Below are 20,070 nucleotides of genomic sequence, written 5' to 3' on the forward strand. Positions count from 1 at the left end.
TGGCAGTCCCAAGTCCCCTGCCCTGAGGATTTCACACTGGAACCTACTCAGGAGAGGCAGAACTGGGAGTCTATAACCCTCATGGAAGTGGTCCGTTAACTGGGACCAAAGCATCCAGACCAGAAGGACAAGCAGGGTCCCAAAGGTCAGAAGGCCAGGGAGACTGAGTGGCCAGCAAGGACAGACATGCCACACAGAGCTCAGTTCCTTCCCTGAAGTGTCCATGCCAGCACTTAATCTCCTCGCCATCTTGGCATTCATGAAATCGCTCAACAGACCCACTGAACCAGTCTGTGCCTGTTTAGGCTCTGAGTAATTTTTGAGGTTTGCTTAGAGTTAATTAATTAGGGTAGTCATTTAAAAGTCTTAGTGTGTGTAGTCATTACATGTTAATTAAAAAGAAAAAAATTAAAAGCTTAGAAACAGCTCCTGAGTTAACATGTAACTTAAACAGAGCGGAGAGACTGTTGGAACAGGGTCGAGGGCAGCACAGCTCAGCCTTGACTGGGTGTCTGCCAACAGCAGTGGCTCCGATTTGTCACAGCTCTCTTTCCACTTTGATTACTTGCCCTGGAATAACAGAATTTCTAGCACCAGAGGGGACTCTGTATTCTTTCAGTGCACAGGTGGGAAACTGAAAGCAAGAAAACCAAGCAGCTAGCCAGCCAGAGTGAGGGCGTGAGGACAGGTCTGCCCCAGTCTGAAGTCTTTCAAGCACTATAATCTTTGCCATCATATCTGCCTTTGTTTCCCCATTAAGTGGAAAGGGAAATTTTACTTCTTTCTTCTTTTCTTCTCTCCTCTACCCTTTCCTCTCTTTTACCTCTTTTGTTTTTGTTTTGCTATTGAAACAGGATCTTGCTATGTAGCTTTGGCTGGCCTAGAACACACTATGTAGACCAGGCTGGTCTTAAACGCGTGCTGATTCTCCTGCCTCTGTGTCTCTCATGCTGGGATGACAGGTGAGTTTCAACTTCACAAGGCCTGACTCCCTTCCCTCCTTTCAACCAAGTTTCTATCAGGAATATTGTGTGTTCCTGCTAGTGTCACTACCATCACGGGTTAAAAAGCACGTTCAGTCTGTACCATGTGTTACACATGTGTTACACACTGTGGCTACGTGCTTTGCATGTTATTTAGTCCTCCCAGTAACTCCTGCGTAGTAGGTGCTGTTACCGTACCTAGTTTATACACGGGCAGAGACTGGGGTAATAGGGCTTCAGGACCTCCCTAAAGGCAGATTTAAGCCAAGCACTTTCTTCCTAGAGTTTATGCTTGTAACCGAAGCTGTCCTGCCAGGAGCTGTTTTCTTTTGTTGGTTTTCCGAACCAGATCTGTTTTCTCTGAATGCAGAAGTTGAAACCTGTTAAGGAAATTCAACCAGCGTATTTCTTGAAGAAAAAAGAAACCATTTCCTGATTTCTTCATTTGTTAACTCCATGACATCATCAGGGCTGGCCCACTCTGCCCTCTCAACTTCATACTAAGAGAGAAGTGGAGATAGTCCTTGGGGACCCGGGGAGCTGTGGGGGCAACACTTGGCACCCTTTGACTTTTTCTTTCCACCCTCTGTTTGATTGTTTTTCTGTGTTATGTTTGGTTCTTGAAGCTTGTGGAACTGTGCCTTCTTAGTCATGGAGTAAAAGCGGGAGGTCTCCATTGGTCCCTGCAGTGACTGAGGTCTTCTGATGTGCTAAGTTGTGACCCTAGTCTGATACCTCTGGATCCAGCTATCTCTGACCCTTTGCGTTTGTTTGTATTTTCCCTTGGGTAGAAAAATCAGGAAACAGGAAGCTAAGCCCCAAAGAAACGCTTGGGAGTGTGTTTGTTGTCAGTGGCATGCCACACTGCAAGGCTTGATTGGCAGAGCTGGACTTAGAGAGCCTGGTTCAGACATTCTCCCCATCCCAGGATTCGCACTCAAGACCTGGAGCTTTCCAAGCCTCAGTTTCCCCGTCTGTTTGATGGGGCAGTACTAGGCTCTCTTCACAGAGTTGCTGTGAGGAGTAAATATCAGAGTGTGAGTGTCAGCACTGTTCTGGCACATTCTGAATGACAGTACAGGTTCATTATCAGGCCAACAGTTAGTTACAAGACCATCTGAGTTACTCTTTGGTGCTGGTGAGAATACTGAAATTTGTCCCTAGATTTATTACAGACACTGTAATTTGTTACATGTCTTTTAAAAGCAGTTTAAGACCATGTTTCACATTAGTATAAAGAATATTAAGACGTTAGCTTGGTGATGGCAGCGGCACACGCCTTTGAGCCCATCACTTGGGAAGCAGAGGCTTGCTAGGTGAGTGCCCCACCCTTGGTCTCACACTCCAGAGTAACTCACTTTTCAGCACATACTCAAGGAAACTTGTAGTAGTTTCTTCAATAACATACATATAATGCTACTGTCCTAATGACACCCAATAGTGATTACTATAGCTAACCCAGAAGGCTATAATTTAAACCGTTATCTTTTAGAGCTACTATTAGGACAGACATAGTGGTGCATAGCTGTTATCCCAGGTCTCGGGAGGCTGAGGCAGGAAAATATTCAGGACTACATAGTGAGTTCTGGGCTAGCCAGGGCTATGTAGTGAGACTCTGCTTCAAACAAACAGACTGGGTGGTGGGGGTGGGGAAGAAAACAAGCAAGGCATGGTGTACACAGTTTTTAAACCCAGAAACTTTGGAGGCAGAGACAGCAGAAATCAGGAGTTCAAGACTGTCCTGGCTACACAGCAAGTTTGAGGCCAATCGGGACTGTATGAGACCCTGTCTGATAAAACAAACCAACAAAAAGAAGTGATTTGGAAAAAATTTTACCACATCCTCCTAAGAACTCAGCAATGCTGTCATGCTAAGTACAAAGTCAGTCTCCAGGAGTGACAGCAAGGTGACACGTTTGGCTTGCATGTATATTACTTGAAAATAAAAGGTGCTCTTTATTTTGACATAGAAAGGCTCGGGCTTCAGCAGGACACAGCAAAGCATTCCCTAACCAGATGGCTGTCGGAAAGGTCCTGTCACAGTGTCCAGCTTGGGAACACAGCTAAGAACAGACACAGGGACAAAACCACTGGGTACAAACAGTGCTTGTATCTGGATGGAAGGAATACAGTCCTCTCTCCTATGTGGTAATATATTATTTATGATTTATTAAAGCTTGCCTGAGGAAAGCAAAGTCAGCCTCAAGCTATAGAGATCAGGTAGTGGTGACATACACCTTTAATCCTAGGACTCAGGATCAAGAGACTCTCATCTCTATGAGTTCAAGGCCACCCAGATCTACACAAGATTGATCCAGTCTTAAAGAGAAACAGCTCACACAAAGATGAGCTCAGCACCTGGGATCACATGCCTTTAATCCCAGCGTTAGGGAGGTATATAAGACAGGAGCAAGGTCTCAGGATCAGGTGTGACTCCAGCCACACTGAGGAGAGGCAGCAGGATCAGCCCATTCAGCCTGAGATAGGTAAGAGCTAGTGCCCAGCTACTTTGCTTTTCTGATCTTCAGCTTGAAGCTTGAACCCCAGTATCTGTCTCTGGGTCTTTTATTTATTGTGTTTCACCCCTCTCCTGTCCCTAAATTATATATAATGTGGTTATGTTTCTTGACAGTGAGAGTCTTATTCAGCACATTGTAACCCAGGGGTAGGGAAGCTGAGGCAATAAGACTGTCACAAGTTTGAGGCCAACCTGGGCAACAAAGTAGGACCCTTTCCCAAACAAAGCAAAATGCTGAAACAAGAAGCCTTCAAATATTTATTGCATACAGTTTATAGTCTAGACACTCTGCTCGATACTAGGGATACAGTCATGACCCAGACATGCTGGGTCACTGCGAGGCGGAACTTCAGGCCAGAGGGACAGATGGATGATTTTACAACTTTTAACACCATGTGATAAAAGCATACAATTGAGGGCAGAGCTGGAGCACCTCAGAGTGGTGCCAACTCCAGACTGCAGCCAGGAGGCCTTCGTGGAGGAGGAGGTGTTGAAGTGTGACCCAGAGGCAGTGCCACTGAAACCTGGAGCAGGGTTCTAACAAGAGAAGCACTGTTTGGCCAAGAAACCCAAGAGGTAGGAGAAAGCTTGCACTGTGAGGAACCGAAAGTGTGGTGAGTCTGAAGTGGCCATCGCTGTGAAGAAGGGGGGGTGGGAGCCAAGCCAGAACCATACCTCTCTCCTTTAGAAGGACTTCCCAGTTTGTCGTGAGGACAGTGCAAGGGGTGTTTATTGCTGTCGCTTACTTATGTGTTTGTTCTTCCAAATTATTTAAAGTAAGAAATACATTCACACCTATACTTAACTAAATAAACTCAAATAAGAGCCAGGCAACTTGTTGCACACCTTTGATCCTCCTAGCACATGGGAGGCAGAGGCAGGTGGATCTCTGTGAGTCTCATCAGAATCACGGGGGATCATTTTCTCCTCCCTCAGGGTAGCCAAATTGACTTTGTGGGTAAAGCACTGCAGCATCCTTTTGGAGCAGCAGCTACTCTGAGTTCCTCGAGGCCATTTCATGTCATGTGGACATCTCCAATGTCTACTTGCTGCCCAGCAGCTTATTCCTTAAAGCCAGGGAAGGGGAGGCTTGCTAGTGCTTCTGCTAGGAAAACAATAGTGTTGTCCTGGGGACGACGCACCATCACCATAGCTGTATACCGTCAGTAGGAGCATGTTGCAGGGAGCCCTGCCCATGGTCAAGGGCTGAGGATTATGCCAAGGCATGAAGGCATGAAGACTGGGAAGTGGGCATGGTTGGGTTCCCCTTTGCCTTGTTTACAGCAGTCTTCTATGTATATTCTAAACAACCTCTCCATTCAGAATGTGTCTGGGAGTTTTCTACTCAGTATATCCATGACACTGGTATTTTGTAATGCTGGGTTTTCATTTCTAGTACGCTTCGAATAGACTGCACTCTGCTTCCTCATTCACTCTTTGCAAGATCCATGTTCTATCCTAATGCTATTACTGTTTTGGAATTTACTTATCACCACTGCCACCTTTTGAGACAGGGTCTTGCTTTGTAGCCCAGGCTGGCCTCAAAGTTAGAGCCTCTGTCCCTCAGTCTGGCATTACAAGCATGTGCTACCATACCTTATTTATTATTGTGTGTATGTGTGTCTGTAGTGTGTGTTTGTGAGTGTGTGTTTGCATGTGAGTGAAGGTCCGAGGACAACTTTCAGTAATTGGTTCGGCGGGGTCAAACTCAGGCTACCAGCACACAAACCCTTTTACTAGCTGAGCAATCGTGTTAGTCCATAATTAGTTCATTTGTTTTTCTAAAATATTTATTTTTAATTATGTGTACTTGTGTGTACCTGGAGGGGGCACACAAGCTTAGGTGCCACTGGATGCTAAAAGAGGGTATTGGATGTCCTAGAGCTGGAGTTATAGGTTTTTGTGAGCCACTATGTGGGTGCTGGGAACTGGACTCAGGTTCTCTGCAAGAGCAGTGTGCTCAAACTGCTGAGCCAGCTCTCCAGCCCACCACCATTTATTTCTTACATGTTGTTGTTGTTGTTTTACAAGTTTTCTTCCTATTTTGATCCACTGGTGTGGCTGTCCATTTGTTAGTGTGTCTTTGTAACTCTGTATTACTGTAGGTTTAGAATATAGCCTTTGAGTTTAATTCTAGTTGTATGTTTTTCAGTTATGTGAATACATGTTCACATGGTCCAGAATTAAGAACAAATGAAGGCTGTTCAGTCCAAGTATACTGTAGGACTTTGCTATAGCTCCTAGTTCCCTTCTCACCAGCAACAGTGTTTTCACATTTTCTTATTCCTTTAGGGGCAATTTACATATACATCAGCAATGGTCCTCTGGCTCTTTTACCTATGTTTCTGGACCTGGCTTTTTCCACTTAACATTTATCTTAAGGATCTCTTTATACCATTTTTAAAAGTGTGTGTGTGTGTGTGTGTGTGTGTGTGTTTGTGTGTGTGTGCGTGGTGTATTCATATGTGTGTATGTTCATGTTTGTACATGCAGGTACTCATGTGTCACCAAGTGTGTATGGAAGTCAGAGAACAGCCTCAGGTGTCAGTCTCACCTTTTGCTTTGAGTCAGGGCCCCCTGTTCACTGTTGCATGTGCTCCCAAGGGTCCTCGTGTACCCACCTCCCATGTTGCTGTCGGAGCCCTGGGATCACAGATGCTGACTCCATGTCTAGTGTACAGAGATTCTGGGGATCTCAACTCGGCTCTTTATACTTGGGCAGTGAGCTCCCCAGCCCAGTCCACCTTGGTTTTTGAGGCAGAGTCTCTCACTGCTTTGGAGCTCACTGATTCAGCAAGGCCAGCTGGTTAGTGAATGCCAGGGATCCTCCTGTGTCTCAGCCTCCCCCCTGCTAGGGTCACAGGCATATACCACCAGGCCTGGCTGTTAGTGCAGGTACTGGAGATCCAAACACAGGTACTTTGCTTGAGTGGCAATCACTTTACCAACTGAGCCATTTCCTCAGCCCTCTTTAAAACAAGACAAAATAAGACAAAACCCAGTCTTCTAGATGAATGGTTTACTCTTGCTACACACATATGGTTTCATATACATACAGGTATAGCTGCAAATACAATTTCTAGAAGTGAATTGACGGAACACCTGTAGATTTACTTTGTATTGTCAGTTCATCCTCCCTAAAAGGTGTACCAATTTATACCCGTGCTGTTTGGTTAGAGAGCCTGTTTACCCACATCCGCCCCAGGGGTTTGAAAACTTTGTGGTCTTTGCTAATCTTTTGTAAGCTTATAAATGGCTCTGTGTGTGTGTGTGTGTGTGTGTGTGTGTGTGTGTGTGTGTGTGTATGTGTGTACAGGTTCACTTTCATGTGGAAACTTAGGTCAACCTTAGGTGTTATTTCCCAGGAGCCATCAACCTTGCCTTTAAATTTTTTTTTTTTTGGTTTTATGAGACAGGGTTTCTCTGTATTGTTTTGGAGGCTGTCGGTCTAGCCTGGCCTCAAACTCACAGAGATCCGCCTGCCTCTGCCTCCCGAGTGCTGGGATTAAAGGCGTGCACCACCACCGCCCGGCTGCCTTTAAATTTTTTTGTTTTCCTTTGGAGCATGCACTTGTCTGTATGTGTGTGTGCATGCTTGTATGTTCATGTGTGTGAGTACAGGTGCACATGTGTGTTCTGTGGACAACCTCGGGTGTCAGTCCTTGCCGTCCACCTTACTTGAGGCAGGGTCTTTTAGTTATTTGCAGCTGCACAGGCCAGGCCACCTAGCCTGCAAGATTCTGGGGTTCTGCTGTGCTTCTCATCTCAATGGAGGTAGGAATGCCAGCTTTGTGTGGGCTCTAGGGAACCCAGCTCCAGTCTTTTTGCTAGAATGGCAGACACTTTACGCACTAAGCCATCTTCCCAGACCCTTGTGGGTTTTTGGTTTTCTTTGTTGACTGATTGTTTTTGAGAGAGGCTCTCTGTAATCTGGGGTTGAATAATTAGGCTAGGCTGGATGGCCAGCAAATTTTAGGGATTCGCCTGTCTTTGCCTCCTGAGTGTGAGGACCCCAAGTGCACGCCACTATGCCCACACTGTACATCAGTACTGGGGATCAATTCCTAGTGTTCTACCAACTGAGCTGTCTCTCCAAATCCTCTATCTAAGTTTTCTTTGTTTGGTTTGGTTTTTTGTTTTTCAAGGCAGGGTTTCTCTGTGTAGCCCTGGCTGTCCTGGACCTCACTCTATAAACCAGGCTGGCCTTGAACTCACAGAGATCCTCTGCCTCCTAAGTTCTGGTATTAAAAACATGCACCACCACTGCCTGGCTCTCTGTGTAGTTTTAATTTGTATTTCTCTAATAAACAAAGTGTGCATTTTCCCCATGTTTTGAACCATAATTTGTCTTTTGCCCTTAATTTTGGTGATGGGTGTTATGTGTCAGAAAATGTGGCTATTCTGTGATTTGAATCATACATATTTTCACAGTTTATCATTAATTACTAGACTTTATGATGGGCTTATTTTCATGTAATTTTTTTTAATGAACAAAAGTTTTGGGACCTGGAGTATAAGGTGACATGGTGCTTGAGTTCCAGACATGTGCCATACACAACTTCCTTTTTATTGATGTTTCTGTCCTTGTACCAGTGTCATACTGTTTTAACTAATTATTGTAGGTTTATATTGCATTTTAAAATATTAGTCTACTTTCATGTGGTTTTTCAGTTATTTTTCTTTCTAGGGTTTTCTTGAATGTTTGTTTTCACGGTGACTTTTAAGTTGGCTTATTTGGGGGTTGCGGTGGTTTGAAGAGAATGACCGCCATAGGCTCATGCATTTGGTCCCCAGTTTTTGGAACTGTTTGGGAAGAATGAGAAGGTGTGACTTTGTTTAAAGGAGGTGGTGTGTCAATAAGGAAGACTTTGAAGTTTCAAAATCCCATCATTTCCATTGAATGCTCTGCCTCATGCTTGTGGATCTAAATACACCCTTACCTACTGCTCCGGCACCATGCCCATCTGCCTGCGGCCATGTCAAGATGGTCATGAAGTCTAACTCTCTGAAACTGTAAGCCTCCAAAAGTTGCCTTGGTCATGGTGTCTTATCACAGTAACTAAGAAGTAACTAAGATAGAAGATTTTTCTTGTTGTTTTTTTTTGTGGGGGGGGTTCCAGACAGGGTTTCTCTGTATTGCTTTGGAGGCTGTCCTGGAACTCGCTCTGTAGACCAGGCTCTGCCTCCTGAATGCTGGGACTAAAGGCATGGGCCACCACCACTCAGCTCAGAACTGTGTTGTTAATAACTTTACACTATTTAGCAGTGCCATCAGATTCATGTTTTAGGGACTTATTCTGACCGTAGTGTGGAAGCAAGGTAGGAAGTAACAAGAAGTTATAGCTCAGCCTGGTGGCACACACCTGTGGATCAGGTGCCTTTTGGCCAGGCTGGGCTATTCAATGAGACTTTGTCTCAAAACAGTCAAAAGTAAAACACTGAGTCACAAGGCTGTTTCACATTTCTTGGGGAGAATAAATGGATGGGGATTAAGGGTCAGGGTGGGTGATGGTCCAGATGAAGAGGAAAGGGACAGGTGTTCTAGGGAGATAGCTAACGTCGTGGGTTAGGCAGCCGGATAGGGCTGCTCCATGAGGTCCAGAGTGTACAAGTCAGGGCTGGTGTGAGAGGATGGAGTGTCTTGTCAAGGCGTGCGGTTGGAAACGTCCTCTGACGCTCTCAGCACCTGTCCAGGGGGCTGTTGACTACAGTCTGAACCTGGAGAAACGTGGGCTGCAGGTGGAGTTGTGTGGCTGCCCCTCAGGGATCAGGATGTTCGGGGTTTAAAGGATGGGTTATGTTCAGAATTCTGTGGAGGAAGAAAGACAGGAGAGCATGGAATCGTGGAACAGAAAGTTTCAAAACAGAACAAATAATCCCGCTTTCAAGTGCGTTTAGGATGGCACTAAGACAGTCCGTGTGGATTTGGTGGCAGGGAAAGGCTGGGACTGCAGTGAGGAACTCAGTGCGGTAGGAGGGGTGGGAGCAGTAAACAAAAGCAGTCTAAGAAATCAGAAGCAGCTTCAGGAACTCAGTGAACAGGTAAGTTCACGGAGCAAGCACCAGCAAGGTAGCTCAGTTGGTGAAGGTGATCGCTGCCAAGCCTGCGAACCCGAGTACAATCTCCAGACACACAAGGGGAAGTGGAGAGCGACTCCTGAAAGTTGTGCGCTGACCTCCACTGTTGTTGGATTTTCTTTACTCTAGCCCCATGTTGGAATGCCAAAATGTAGTTGGTTGTTTTTACTCTGTTTTTTGGCTCTTCGGGGGCCTGCCACCCAGCTCCCAGATAAGTCACACAGGGAGTCTTGTTCTTACTGATAAACGCCCAGCCTTAGCTCGGCTTGTTTCTTGCTGGCTTTGAACTTAAATTAACCTGTCTACCTTTTGCCTCTGGGATGTTTCCTTCTCTTACTCTGTAATCTTACTTCCACTCCTCCTGCTCCATGGCTGGCTGTGTGGCTGCCCCTGCTGTCCTCCTCTCTGTGTTCTCTCTGGCTCCTTCTCCTTCTCCTCTTTATCCCCTCTGTCTGCCAGCCCCGCCTCTCCTTGCTCCTGCCTCACTATTGGCCGTTCAGCCTCTATTAGACCTCAGGGGTTTTAGACAGGCACAGAATCACAGTTTTACAGAATTAGACAAACCCAGGATAAGCAAAAGCAACACATCTTTACATTGTTAAGCAAATGTTTCAGAGCAAAAATAAATGTAACACGCCTTAAAACAATATTCTACAACATCCACATATTGGCTGTGGTATATGTATCCACCCCTCCACACTACCCCAACCTACCCTCACACAAAAATAGACACATCTAAAAACTTAAAAAGCAGAATTTAAGGGCCAGGAATGTTGCTCAGTGGTACCCTACTTGCCCAGCATGAATAGGATCCTAAGTTCAGTCCCTGTTACTGAAAAAAATAATTTGAAAAATAAAAGGGGTTGGGATTTCTCAGTTAGAAAAGTGCTTGTCACACAAGCATGAGGACCTGGGCTCCGTCCCCAAGACCCTCATAAAAGCCAGGTGTGGTGTGCATGCTTGTAATCCCAGCCCCGAGGAGTCAGGTCACTGACCAGTCAGCCCAGCCTACTTGGCAAGTTCCAGACCAGTGAGAGAGTCTCTCAAAAAAGAAGAGTGCTGAGTGGTACTAAAGGTACCAATGTAGACCTCTGGCTCGCACTTGGATAAATAAGTAACAAGCAAATTATACTATATTAATATGTGACTGTGCTAAGAGAGGAACAGAAGTAAATCTACTCCTATTTGCCGTGCATGCATAATCGTTATTTGAAGGACTCGTGAAGATTTTACCCTGGCTATATATTGGGAAACAAGAAAGGGAACTAGGATTGGAGGTTTTCTCAGCACCCTCCAGCTTTATATTTTTTATTTGTTGAGAATGTAAATAAATACTTATTAAAATAATTTGATAAAAATAGTTTATTGTTTTTAAAAATAATAAATCCAACAAGACCTAAATATTATTTTTGAGACAGGTTCCTGTACATGCTAGGCAAGCTATACTCCCAGCCCCAGCCTGGATTTTCTTAGCTACTCCTGGCTCTAAGTCCCTGATTTGTTTGTTGAACATCTAAGAAACAAACTCTTCTTGCTTTTTGTCTGAGAGAACTTTGCCTTTATTTGACTCTCCCTGTCTGGGGACCAGCATCCTTGGGGAAGCATTCCTGAACCCCTGGGTCAAGGAAGAGGCCTGCATCTGCCACAGCTGGTTCTCTTAACTGTGGGCTTTAAGGCTGTTTTACAGCCCCTGAAAGGAGCAAGCGAGAAGTCAGTATCTTGATGGAGCTGACACTCATCCTGGCTCTCGACATCCCAACTGTGACACACGCCGGTGGCAGTTAATCTTTCAATTTTTGTCACCCGTCACCATTATAAATGATTCCCAGAAACTACAAAACCTCAAGTATTTCCCCCAAATAAGCAGAAGTAAGAAACACAGAAAATTGAAGCAGGGAAGAAGGGTTCTGGCATTCCTCATTTCATTCTGGGGTTGGAGCTAACAGTGAAATGATTTCACGGAATTAGTGTATTCCATTTTCAGTGTCTAGCTCTTACATTCCCCGCTGATTGTGACACTCACTTGAAGTATCAGAGGAACTACAGAAAATCACCTCAGATCTTGGACAAAGTAAAAAGCTCAGTAGCAGAGCCCTCCCTAAATTCATGTATGACCCTGGTTTGCTCTCCACTTCCACAAAGAGAAGAAAGGAAAACAATTCAGGATATGAAGACAGTAAAATTCCACAAAAATACCAGTGTCACTAGTGGCCATTTCTCTTTATCTTTTTTAGTGTACCACGCACAGTAAATCATCTAGCCTGAGGGCTGTGTTAAGAGTGTGAATGACAGGAGTCAGCATTTAGATTTCTCCCATTAAAACCCTCAGGTGCTGTACATGTCTCAGTTCAGAGACTAAGGGGCTTTTTAACCACTGTTCTCTGGTCACTGCTAGTGAGCCAGAGAGAAGTCAGTGAAGGGTCAGTTGTCAGCTTTGTTTATGGTGGCTCAGGTACTCCTAGATCTGTGGGCTGGACTGTGTGAGTGGATCATGCCAGCTGAGCCAGCAGTCACTGGGCTACCAGGGCCTACCAGCCCCACCCTTCCCAGCTGGAGAAGCTGAGGGATGATGCTACATTCCTTGCCTGGGAGAGCTTGCTAAGACTGTTCGGAACTAAGAAGTTGAGGCTACTGCCCAAGCTCATGACACATACACTGTTCAAAAGAAAGGCTCTCTCCAGCTCGGTTGGAGTGGTCTGTTTTCCCTTCCATGTCTAGGCAGAAGTAAGGGCTTGCGAAAGGAAAAGATTCCAAATGGGTCCTACAAGTTTGGCTGTTTGACAAAACAGTTTCAAACCAATTTAACTCATCTATAAATAAGCAACAAGATCTGATTTTTTGTTGTTGTTTTGTTTTTTGTTTGTTTTAGTTTTTGGTTTTTCAAGACAGGGTTTGTTTCTGTAACAGCCCAGGCTGTCCTGGAACTCACTCTGTAGACCAGGCTGGCCTCGAACTCACAGAGATCCACCAAACTCTGCCTCCAGAGTGCTGGGATTAAAGAACTACTCCACCACCGATGGGGCAGATCCAGTTTTGGTTAAATGAAGAATCCAGGAAGGAGGGAGGGAAGAAAGAAGGAAGGAAAAATTTAAAAATCAAAATGGAAACCAACAACCCAAGAAGAGCCTGGTTCTGCCAACCTGTTACTCACTTTTGCTAGCTTGGTTCCTCATGGGGACAACGACTGTGAATTTTTAGCAACCTCTCATCTGGGCAGTCACCCTCAAGAGATGGTGGTGGGTCGGAGGACACTGCTGCTCAGCACGAAAGAGAACATACCAGAAGCATGCTGCAGGGCAAGGGACTGCACTGTGAGAACGTGATGTGCGTGTGTCCCCATGTTCAGCAGGACCTGGAGGCAGCCAGCTAGCCAGTGGCAAGGATGCTGCACGCTTGACTTGGCTGACCTGAAAGATCATCATAAGCTCCTGTGACTTGGTGAATCCTGGAGAACAGGACACTGTGTGTCTCATCATGAACGAGAAGCCAGATGAGGATAGTACCCTGTGCTCGTTTAAACCAAAAACAGGATATAAGGGTTTCGGGGATTTCAACCTGATATCTTTATTTAGAATTACCATGTGCTATAGCTAACTGAATGCTCTAGATTATTTTATTCTTTCCAGATACACTTTTTCTTACACTTTAATACTTCTTTTGTGAAATTAAATACTTGTCTTGTTCTTTTTTAATTTACTTATTTTTTTTCCAGTGCTAGGGATCAAACCCAGCATGCTTGACAATTGCTCTGCTCAGCAGCTAAATACCCTTATTTTGTTCTTCAGAGACATCAGCAATGAGCCAGTGAGATGCTCAGCGAGTAAAGGTGCTTACTGCCAAGTATGACCACCTGAGTTCTAGCCCATGACCCCAGTGGCAGAAGGAAAGACCCTGCCCCCACAAGTTGTCCTCTGACCTCTACACTCATACTATAGTGTGTGTGTCAGTATACATAAGCATACATAGAAATACATGTTTATAAAAAAGATATCACTAGTAAAATAAAATAGCAACAGATAAGAAAGAAAAACAAAACATAAAGATATACATACTCTGTACAGGTAAGGGGAGCCTTTTTTGTTATCTAACTACTTGTACTCATTACTAGTAGTACTCAATATCTTCCAGGGTTTTTCCCCCCCTTTGCTTGGTTTTAACCTAGGACCTTGTGCGTATAGACAAATGTTCTACCATTGAATGAACTTTATTCCCATCCATTTTGTATGTATACAATGATCTGCCTGCAGGTCAGAAGAGGGCACCAGATCTCATTACAGATGGTTGTGAGCCACCATGTGGATGCTGGGAATTGAACTCAGGACCTCTGGAAGAGCACTGAGTGCTCTTAACTTCTGAACCATCTCTCCAGCCCTATTTTGTTCTTCTTAATTTGAAACAAGATTTCACTAAGTTGCCCCAGCAGACTTCGAACTCACTTTGTAGTTCGGCTGGCCTTGAACTTTTGAGTCCCTGCTCCAGCCTCCTAGAGCTGGCCTTGCAGGCCTGTGCTGTCAGGCTTGCTACAGTATCTTTCGCATTTGTATCTCCTGCATTTTGCTATTCTTGTTTCATCTACTCTTCTTAGGTCATTTTTTCCTTTTAATCTAAAGTCTAGATCTCTCTGAAACTCAGTGAAGTGTCTCACTGAGTGTAATCACAGCGGTGAATCTGCTGTGAGTCAGAATGCAGCAGGGCTGTAAGGGGGGAGCAGGGCAGCAACCCATGACTGTCTCCTCTACCCATTCCCTATGGCAGGTGCCTTGATCCCTTCCTAAAAGGGGGGCCTAAAGTCTCTGCCTGACCCTTACATCCGGTGGGTGCCTTTTGCTGTCCTCTAGGCATTTGCCCTCCTGTTGATACCGCTTCTAGGTCTGGCTCCTGCGTTGCCCAGCCCTGGCTCAGATCAAGCCTTGGTTCATCAAAAACCAGTTCTGTCTGAGGACTTTCTGTCCTACAACAGAACGGTCCTCTGCTGGATGTGATGGCACAAAACCTGCAGCCCTAGCACTTGAGAGGCTGAGGCAGGAGGATGTCCAGTTTGAGAACAACTTGGAAAACACCCAACCAAACAGAAAACCAAACCATTTCTTCCCTTCCCAGTTCTTTCTGTCACCCAAAGAAGCAAATGAGCTGGAGATGAGTGGGCAGACCGAGTGTCCCTAGAACGAAGGTCTCTAATCTCACTCAAAGTCAAAAGGGAGCTACACTGAGCAGATGGCCGTGCTCACCACCAAACACACCGCACCAGGCACCAGGCAGGGAGGTGGGAACAGGCAACTTCTCCTCCAGGAGCCAGAGCAGCTTGGCCTGGACATAGAGTAAAATGCCACTAAACTCTGTTCAGAGCCTGCATTATCGGTGCCCCCTACCCCTCCAGGATTTGAGGTTGAAGTTCTTCATTTTAATATGCAAATTTTAGCTGTACACAAAAGTAGAAAGACTAGAATAATAAACCATCATCACTTTTAATAATTATCAGCATCCTGCCACCTAAACTTTTTGATCACTCATGCTAATAATAGAAAGAGTTTTGTGTCACCAATTTGGACATATTGTTTGTTTATAAATTGTATGCATATGGCACTTTCCTGTTAAACACACACACAGACAGATATAAAACTAAGTGGGAACAGAACTATATTCATGCTGTGAATCCCTTGGGGGACATACTCTGCTTTGGAGTCTGAGTTGTTAGAAACATTAGATAATTAACCAAACATGTTGGCACCCGTTCCATGGCAGGCACCATGTGGGTGCTGGAGGAGGGGTTAGAGCTCTCAGTGCTCAAGTCTTTTCAGCCAGGGTATCATCTCCCCTCTTTAGGACAGAAGCCTGGGGAACCCTGCCAGAGACACTGCCCTTTTCTTGTTTTGGTTTCTCGAGACAGAGTTTCTCTGTTGCTTTGGAGTCTGTCCTGGAACTAGCTCATGTAGACCAGGCTGGCCTCAAACTCACAGAGATCCACCTGCCTCTGCTTCCTGAGTGCCAGGACCAACGGCATGTGCCACCACCTCCCAGCTAGAGATGCTGCCCTTTCCATCCTCTTCTTAAAGGCAGCTCCAGTTTAGCCCGAGACCCCACACTCTAAGCATGCTTTGTGTGTTGTTCTTTGTTATGCTCTTGTAATTTTTTCTCTCTTGAGCCAGGGTCTTGCTGCGTGGCCTGGAACTCACCTGCTGCCTTGGCTGCTTGAGTAGTAAGATTATAAGCATTTGCCACCATGCCCCGGCCTTTATTTCTTGTTTGGACAGATTATTTTGCCTGGCTCTTTGTAATCTCATCTGCCTTGATTGTGACCTTAGCTGCCAAAACAAATAACCCAGCAATCAAAAACATGTTATAATTTTGACATTTTGTAGAGTAATCTTTTAGGTTGGTTTTTCTAATTAGGCTTACTTTCCTTTTATGTGGCATTTAAGAGTAAGGACAAGAGGAGGTGACACCTGGGGAAAAGCATGACTCTAAAACAGTTAAGAGTTTGTGAACTGAAATCCCATTCTCTGCTGAGTTCTGATGCTGCAGAGAGCAAAGGAGTATGGGAATTTTGCAGTCAGGGAGCCTGGCAGGGCATCGGCACATCTGGCTGTGGGCGGCTTGGTTTTAGTCATGTGTACTGGTTCATTTTTGTCAACTTTACACAGCCTAAACATACTGAGAAAATGCTTCCATCAGACTGACCTGTCAGCAAGTCTAGGGGACATTTTCTCGATTAATGATTGATGTGGGAGGTCCCAGCTCACTCGTGTGTGTGTGTGTGTGTGTGTGTGTGTGTGTGTGTGTGTGTGTGTGTCTGTCTGTCTGTCTGTCTGTCTGTCTGTCTGTCTCCTGAGCAAGCTGGATTGTGTAAGAGGCTGAGCAAGCCGTGAGGAACAAGCCAGTCAATAGCTCTCCTCCATGGTCTCTGCTTCAGTTCCTGCCTTGACTTCCCTCAGTGGACTGTGGTGACCCGATACATATGCCAAACTCCTCCCTGCGTTGCTTTGGTCATGATGTTTTATTGCAGGAACAAGAATTCTAATGAAGACATCATGAGAATCCAAGGGGCTTCTGGAGGTGGCTGGAACAATCTCCTATTGGGTCCTCAAGAGACACAGTTGTTCTTATTACACATGCCCTTCTGAAAAGAGCCAGCCTGTCACATATCTCCATGTTAGCCCAAGTAGAAATGAACCCTACTCACAGAGCTTGCCTCACCACCTGTTCTTCCTAGCTGAAGGAGGTTCAGTATCGAGGGCCAAAACTAAAGAAACAAGCTAAAGAGCTTCACTGTGATAGGCTAGTTGAGGGGTCATTTTGTAGAGCTCAGTGATCCATTTAAGTGTGACCTCAGGCCAAGCATTAACTCACCCTGTCTACTATCTATCACCTTCCAGCCAAACTTGCCTCCAGTCTCCTTGCTTACCCTTATCAGGGAAGTAGGAGACAGCTGTGTACCGAGGACAGAGAGCATGTAGGGCTGTTGAGGTAGCATTTCAGTCTAAAGGAGGAAGCATGGCTTGACCAGTAAACAGCTCTAGGGCTTTTAGCAGCTGATCATTGTGAAATACTAAGTTGGTTACCTACCTCAAGTGAGATCATACATGCATATCAAGCCATAGGTGTGTTATATACATTATAGCATAATCAGTATCTTACGAGGCTATTATCACTTGACTTTAAGATCTTCAGTAGTTTTACAAACATTTAAACAGTGTGTGTGTGTGTGTGTGTGTGTGTGTGTGTGTGTTGCTGAGGACTGAATGAATGAACTAAGGGTCTACCATTGAGCTACAATGTAAGGGATGTATATCTCCATCCATCCATTCTCTGGAAACAGAGTCTTACTATGCAGCTCAAGCTGACTTTGAACTTGTCCTCCAGCTGCCTCAGTTCCTCAATGCTGGGATTTTACGCAGGTACTAATATGCCTGGGTAGAAAGAGTCTTAATAAGGATTTATACATCAGCCGGGCGGTGGTGGCACACGCCTTTAATCCCAGCACTCGGGAGGCAGAGGCAGGCGGATCTTTGTGCGTTCGAGGCCAGGCTGGTCTACCGAGCCAGTTCCAGGACAGGCTCCAAAACAATACAAAGAAACCCTGTCTCGAAAAAAAAACCAAAAAAAAAAAAAAAAGAATTTATACATCAGCTAAAACTCTGTTTATAAAATCTCAAAAGTGGTTGGTTATATGTAGATCATTTAGCAAAGAAGGCAAAGAGATAAGGTGCAAAGATCACTGAACAAGGCTCAGGGATTCAGAATTCAACCTGGCCTGGGTGACATACACCTGTAATCCCAGCTCATAGGTGGCAGAGGCAGGGACCTTGGCTACGTAGCTTAGGGCCAGCCTGGGCTGTGTGAGAGGCTGTCTCAAAAACAAACTATTTAACTAACAAAAACATATTTCTAGCTCTGCCTTCCTGAGAAAAAAATCGCTCTATCCCTCTGGACCTAGTTCCTGCCTGTAGAAGGAAGAACAGACCCAGATTGCTGTCCGTGGCAGTCCTTGCTTTATTTGCCTGATGCACACCGACAGACCAACAGCCCTGCTCCCTACCTGTGTCTGCCCTCTGGCAGGCTAAAGACGCCTATGTGCAGTGTAAGAGAACCCCAGGGGTTCCCTTCTTAGTGTTCCTTGGCCCCCATCTGCCACTGTCATTTGGTTTCTTATTTACTGCTGAGATAGTTGAAGTTGCCACATAAATGATACTGAATCATGCTATTTTTGGGTGTTATTGAAGTTTCAGGCCAGTATGCATTTCTGGCCACTGATGTTGGTTTCTGTCGCTTTTTGATCTCTGTTCATCACTGTGTTATACAGCCACTGAGAACTGCCTATATAGATTGCTTCTGTTTGAGAATATTGATTGTACAGTGCTCTGTAAAGATGCTGAGGTTTTGGTATTGTCAGTCAGAATTTTCAAGAGGTCCATTTACAGGCTAAGTCTTGATCTCCTGTCAGGTGTTTTTTGTTTGTTTGTTTGGTTGGTTTTGGTTTTTACGAGACAGGGTTTCCCTGAATTGTTTTGGAGGCTATTGGTCCAGCCCGGCCTAGAACTCACAGAGATCCGCCTGCCTCTGCCTCCCGAGTGCTGGGATTAAAGGCATGCGCCACCACTGCCTGGCGTCCTGTCAGTTTTTAAACTAAGCGTCTGTCCTTAAACTTCTGGGCTGAAGCAGTTCTCCTGCCTCAGCCTCTGGAGTAGCCAGAGTTCCGGGTACATGCCACCAGTGCTGGCTTAATATGCATGTAAACATCCAGATGTGTGTGCATGCACGGTGTGTATATGTGTCTGTCTGTCTGTCTTGGTAGTACTGAAGATCAAATTCAGGGTTTCATGCATGCTAGGTGGGAACAATTTGTTTTTAAAATGTTAATAGAACTCCTTACATACAAGAATGTCTAGTACTGGGCAGTGGTGGTGCCCATCCTTAATTCCAGCACTTGAAAGACAGAGACAGTTGGATCTGTGAGTGAGTTCCAGGATAGCCAGGGCTATACAGAGAAGCCCTGTCTCACCCCCCCCAAATATTAGTACTTAGAAGCCCATATTTTACTTGAAAGTATTATAGTCATATTTTTCTGTTTTTAATAACTGAATAGCCAGATGATAGTGGTGTACACATTTAATCCTGGTATTGAGGAGGCAGAGACAGGCAGATAGATCCCTGTGAGTTTGAGGCCTTGATAAAGTATGTCTTGGTTGATTATAAATAAATTGTACACTTTCATATGTGTACTTTTAAAATTTACCATTTATCATTATTATTAATTATGGTTTTTTAAAGAATTTCTTTCTATATATCCCTGGCAGTCCTGGAACTCACTCTATAGACCAGGTTGGCCTTGAACTCATAGAGATCCACCTGCCTCTGCCTTCCAAGTGCTGGGATTAAAAGCAATGTCACACTATACTGAGTATATTTTTTAAGGCTTTGTTTATTTTTATGTGTATGAGTGTTTTGTCTTTGTAGCACATGTGTATAGTGTCCTCCAAGGCCAGAAGAGGGTATGGACCCTCTGTCAGGGACATTGTGGGTTCTGGGAACTGAACCTAGGTCCTCTGGAAGAGCATCCAGTGTACTCTTAACCCCCCGAGCTATCTTGCCAGCCCCACACAGCCCTTTAATAGTGTTAACACCTTTAAATTAACATACAGCCTTCTGACTCTAACACTTGCAGCTCATTGAATGACCAAAACGGGGCTTACTAGGAATACCTATATGTTTGCCAGTGAAGTAAGAAAGATCTGGAATTCTAATTAACCACAAATGTAATGATAGGCCAGCAATGTTGTATATCCCCTGAGAGAGTAATGGAAATGTGTCTTACTGATGAGCAGTAGTATCTATGGTAGAGGCAATGTATTCCTCTGGTCACGAGACTGGACTAGCATCTAGTAGAAGGTAAGAAAACAGCTGCAACAGCTGTAGCTTTCAGAACCGATATGATGTGGACATCCATGTGCTGTCACTTAAATATGGTCCCCTACACACACAAAGAGCCCTAGC

The 20,070-nt window shown here is 45.0% G+C and overlaps 1 protein-coding gene across 3 annotated transcripts in view; it reads left to right on the forward strand.

Annotated features, from left to right (window-relative positions):
* Crtc3 (CREB regulated transcription coactivator 3) overlaps positions 1–20,070 on the forward strand; it is a 103,637-nt gene that overhangs the window by 36,331 nt on the left and 47,236 nt on the right. The gene's annotated exons all lie outside the window — the stretch shown is intronic.

Source organism: Mesocricetus auratus, unplaced genomic scaffold (genome assembly GCF_017639785.1).
Source record: "Mesocricetus auratus isolate SY011 unplaced genomic scaffold, BCM_Maur_2.0 Super-Scaffold_4256, whole genome shotgun sequence".
Taxonomy (NCBI): domain Eukaryota; kingdom Metazoa; phylum Chordata; class Mammalia; order Rodentia; family Cricetidae; genus Mesocricetus; species Mesocricetus auratus.